Source organism: Monomorium pharaonis, unplaced genomic scaffold, assembly GCF_013373865.1.
Source record: "Monomorium pharaonis isolate MP-MQ-018 unplaced genomic scaffold, ASM1337386v2 scaffold_313, whole genome shotgun sequence".
In the NCBI taxonomy this organism is placed as follows: Eukaryota; Metazoa; Arthropoda; class Insecta; order Hymenoptera; family Formicidae; genus Monomorium; species Monomorium pharaonis.
Genome location: NW_023415597.1, coordinates 35001 through 40000, shown reverse-complemented (window position 1 = coordinate 40000; position 5000 = coordinate 35001). Strand labels below are relative to the sequence as shown.

At 43.6% G+C, this 5000-nt stretch overlaps 1 non-coding gene and 1 pseudogene across 1 annotated transcript in view; one reads left to right on the top strand and one right to left on the bottom strand.

Moving 5' to 3' along the window:
• The window catches only part of LOC118648239, a 1921-nt gene extending 1725 nt beyond the window's left edge, over positions 1-196 (bottom strand). Inside the window, exon 1 of the ribosomal RNA XR_004965218.1 lies at positions 1-196. This exon is cut by the window's left edge and continues 1725 nt beyond it. This is a non-coding gene — a ribosomal RNA (small subunit ribosomal RNA).
• A 2863-nt stretch (positions 197-3059) lies between these two features.
• Positions 3060-5000, top strand: part of LOC118648235 — a 3137-nt pseudogene continuing 1196 nt past the window's right edge.

Genomic DNA, 5000 nt, shown 5'->3' with positions numbered 1-5000 from the left:
CACTGGTCGGGACTCTGTTTTGCATGTATTAGCTCTAGAATTACCACAGTTATCCAAGTAAATGTTGGTACAATCTAATGAACCATAACTGATTTAATGAGCCATTCGCGGTTTCACCTTAATTCGGCATGCACTGAGACATGCATGGCTTAATCTTTGAGACAAGCATATGACTACTGGCAGGATCAACCAGGGAGCTACTACGTGCGTGCGCGCGCTGCGTGAGCGGCGAGGCACTAGCTCGTCGTCGTCCGCGTCGTCGACTCCGAGAACGCGCGCTCGGTGAGCGCGCGCCCCGCGGAAGATCGAAACGAGCGTACGAACGGGCGAGCGAGCGAGCGGGCGGGCGGGCGAAAGCTTCGCCATCGCTGCTGCTCGGAGGTGTCGTTACTCCGCCGCCGGCGTCTTGCGAGCCGGTCGGCGACACTCTCTCATTTTTCTCTTCTGTCGTTACACTTCTTCTGTCAATTTCATTTCGTGTCATTTCAAGTTTTCTCATTCTCCCATATACGAACGGCGTGTGTAAAGCGCCGTTCAGCCCCGACGTTAGATCGACTGTGCGCGATGCACATCGGTCATCTCGGAACCTTGCGTTTGAATATAATTTCGCTACGGTGTACAAGTAAGCGGGAAGAGAGAGCGGCGCGAGACCGCTCACCTTCCGCCACTAGTCTCCGTGGAGTTGATGTTCGGTAAGCGCGACGATGCGTCCGGACACGTTCGTCTAAGAACGCGGGACGATCGCGCGGCCAACACTACGTGTGCGCGCCACATAAGAGCCATTCGGTCTTGCGACACCGACTCGTGGCAATGCTGTGTTTGAAAAATGTGCGTTGCGTACCTGAAAAAAGAAACGGAAGGGAAAAAGTGCCAGCGCGCTCTGTACGTAAGGGCTCGAGCGTGTACGGCTTCGTCGCCGTCGTCGTCGACGTCGCCGCCGCCCCGGAGCACCCCGCTTCGAGAGTCGAGTATCGACGAGGTGACGCATAGTCGCCCGCGATACGATCAAATCATGGTCCGTGTTTCACCATTTGACGTTCCGAGCTTCGGGAGACTCTTACGGAACGCACGAGACGCGAAGGACGCGCTCGTTCGTGTCGCTCGGCTCGCCGAGCGCACCGCACCTCTTATAATACCCAACCGTGCGGCCAGGCGGTCGGCGACGCACGGTGAATAGCACGGCGGTATACGGGCGAAGCGGCCGAGATCTCGACGCCCGAGGGACTTAGCCGCTCGGGAGCGGCGAGCACGGTCGTTACCTCCGGTCTCGGTCGACTCGCGAAGGCCTTCGGGACTGTAGCCGAAGACGCGACGCAGAGTCGCCCGCGATACGATCACAAATCATTGTTCCGTGTTTCACATTTAACGTTTCGAGCCTCGGGATACTCGTACGGAACGCACGAGACGCGAAAGACGCGCTCGAACCATCGTCCCTGTCGCTCGACTCGTCGAGCGCACCGCACCTCTTATAATACCCAACCGGCCGGCCAGGCGGTCGGCGACGCACGGTGAATAGCACGGCGGTATACGGGCGAAACGGGCGAGATCTCGACGCCCGAGGGACTTAGCCGCTCGGGCGCGGCGAGCACGGTCGTTACCTCCGGCGGCGCTCGGGACGTCGGAGGTACCTCCGGTCCCGCTCGACGTCGTCGGTGCCTCCGGCCTCGTTCGGGCGCCGACGATACCTCCGGCCGCGCTCGCGGTCGTCGCCTCCGGCCCCGCTCGACGCCGTCGTTACCTCCGGCCGAGTCCTACGGTCAGCCTCGGCCTGATATATATACATACATACATACATACATACATACATACATACATACATACATGCATGCATGCATGCATGCATACATACATACATACATACATACATACATACATACATACATACATACATACATACATACATACATATACATATATATATATATATATATATATATATATATATGTATATATATAAGATTGCGCTATTACGTTTAATTCTCATCTCGCTTACTTTCGACATTTTGTCGAAAATGACTAACGGAAAATAAGTCGTCTCGCTCATTCTGCCTCTGACTACCGTACGTTACACAATTGTCTCTAGCGCTTTGTCGAATACTCTGTGTGTTGTTGCTCCTTTTAATATTGTGTTTTAAGATCTGCTATTAACATAAAATATAAGTTTACAGTTTTCTGCAATACGCATACCAGTTTATGTTATTCGTAACGACGGTTTCCGTCGTTTTTAATCTTATAAATTTATTTTAATATGAAAACCGACTTACGAAAATATTTCATTATTTTTCATTTTATTATTAATTTGATTACACTATTGATTGGTTTACGTTTTTATTTATTATGACATAATTTGATACGCAATGAGCTGTTTTATGGTTGTTCAATGGTCATCTTGTTCAACTGTTTAATTATATTTTCGTGTCCATCCTTTCATTCATGTTTTAAGTTCATACATATTGGTAATGTATTATGACTGAAGATGACTAAGTATAGTCGAAACGTTTCTCCAACACAGTGCTATTAGTCGCGTTTATAATTATATAATGTTTACCTAATTAATTATAATGCTATTGAGAAAATTTGCCTTGGCTGTTTATCATATTATTTTTGCTTAGCATTAACGAGCCCTTTATAATTGTTTGTATTGTCGCTTACCTTCGCTACTTACTCGACTCCGACGACGTTATCCGGCTCGCCGTCGTCGATCGCCTACCTACGGTCCCGCTTACGCGCCGTCGTTACCTCCGGTCTCAACCGCGGTCGTCACCTCCGATCTCAAACGCGGCCGTTACCTCCGGCGGCGAAAATTTTCATATCCGTAATTAGATATTCACACATATAAGCATATATACTTACATATACGAAATATATATGCAAAGAGACATTGACCTATTTCGTTTAAGCATCAGTTCGAATACTCCCGTCGCCGCCCCGCGAGATTCAACCCGTCGTCGTTCCCGCCGGTCTCGCTCGCGTCCATCGTCGATATCCCTCCGGGCACACTCGAGCGCCGTCGTTACCTCCGGTCTCGCGCACGTACGTCGTTGATACCTCCGGCCCTAATGGCAGTCAGTACCTCCAGCGTCGAAAATACTCTCGTACGTATCACTTATACACAAACTTACATATACTAAACCAGGGTAATGTAAATGCAAATTAAAAAATAATGCATTACTTATTATTTTTTTAATAAATAATTATTTCTTTACTCATTAATTATTAAGAAAGTAATGCGTAATGAAAAAAGTCGCATTATACTTATTAAAAAGGTAATGCGTAATGAAAAAAATCGCATTAGTTATTAAAAAAGTAATGCGTAATGAAAAAAATCGCATTACTTATTAAAAAAGTAATGCGCAATGAAAAAAGTCGCATTACTTATTTAAAAAGTAATGCGTGATAAAAAAAATCGCATTACTTATTAAGAAAGTAATGCGCAATGAGAAAAATCGTATTGCTTACGTATTAAAAAGGTAATGCTTAATGAATAAAAATCGCAATTAATTATTAAGAAAGTAATGCGTAATAAAAAAAAAATTTACATTACTTATTAAAAAAATAATGCGTAATGAAAAAGATCGCCTTACTTATTAGGAAAGTAATGCGTAATGAAAAAAATCGCCTTACTTATTTCAAAAGTAATGCGTAATGAAAAAAATTGCATTACATATTTAAAAAAAAGTAATGCGCAATCAAAAAAAAAAAAAAAAAACCGCATTACTTATTAAAAAAGTAATGCGCAATGAAAAAAATCGCATTACTTATTAATAAAGTAATGCGCAATGAAAAAAATCGCATTACTTATTAAAAAAGTAATGCGCAATGAAAAAAGTCGCATTACTTATTTAAAAAGTAATGCGTGATAAAAAAAATCGCATTACTTATTAAGAAAGTAATGCGCAATGAGAAAAATCGTATTACTTACGTATTAAAAAAGTAATGTGTAATGAAAAAAATCGCATTATTTATTAAAAAGGTAATGCGTAATGAAAAAAATCGCATTACTTATTTCAAAAGTAATGCTTATTGAATAAAAATCGCAATTAATTATTAAGAAAGTAATGCGTAATAAAAAAAAAAATTTACATTACTTATTAAAAAAATAATGCGTAATGAAAAAGATCGCCTTACTTATTAGGAAAGTAATGCGTAATGAAAAAAATCGCCTTACTTATTTCAAAAGTAATGCGTAATGAAAAAAATTGCATTACATATTTAAAAAAAAAGTAATGCGCAATAAAAAAAAAAACCGCATTACTTATTAAAAAAGTAATGCGCAATGAAAAAAATCGCACTAAGACTTATTAAGAAAGTAATGCGCAATGAAAAAAATCGCACTAAGACTTATTAAGAAAGTAATGCGTAATTAAGGATCTTCGCATTAGTTATTAAAAATATATTTTTTAATGAAACCGTAATGCATTACAAAAAGTAATGCATTATTTAGAACCCTGTACTAAACTATATATATATATATACGCATATACATATTTGCACGCGCGCGCGGGCGCCTTGTTCGCACTCACCGTTATGCACATTTATATTTACATTTAGACTGACTTTTCCCTTACGTCGTTACGTTTCCACCCACAAATTGCGATATCTCGTTTAATCTTCGTTTCGATTACATTACACGCGCACGCTCGAGGAACAGTCGGGTGGGTTCCAATCGTTATCTCCGACGGCAAAGTCCCCCGTCGCGTGTTGCTTTCGCCGTATACCATACGCACGTACGCGGGGCCAAAGTCCCCCGTCGCGTGTTGCTTTCGCCGTATACCATACGCACGTACGCGGGGCCAAAGTCCCCCGTCGCGTGTTGCTTTCGCCGTATACCATGCGCACGTACGCGGGGCCAAAGTCCCTCGTCGCGTGTTGCTTTCGCCGTATACCATACGCACGTACGCGGGGCCAAAGTCCCCCGTCGCGTGTTGCTTTCGCCGTATACCATACGCACGTACGTACGTACGTACGTTACGCGGGGCCAAAGTCCCCCGTCGCGTGTT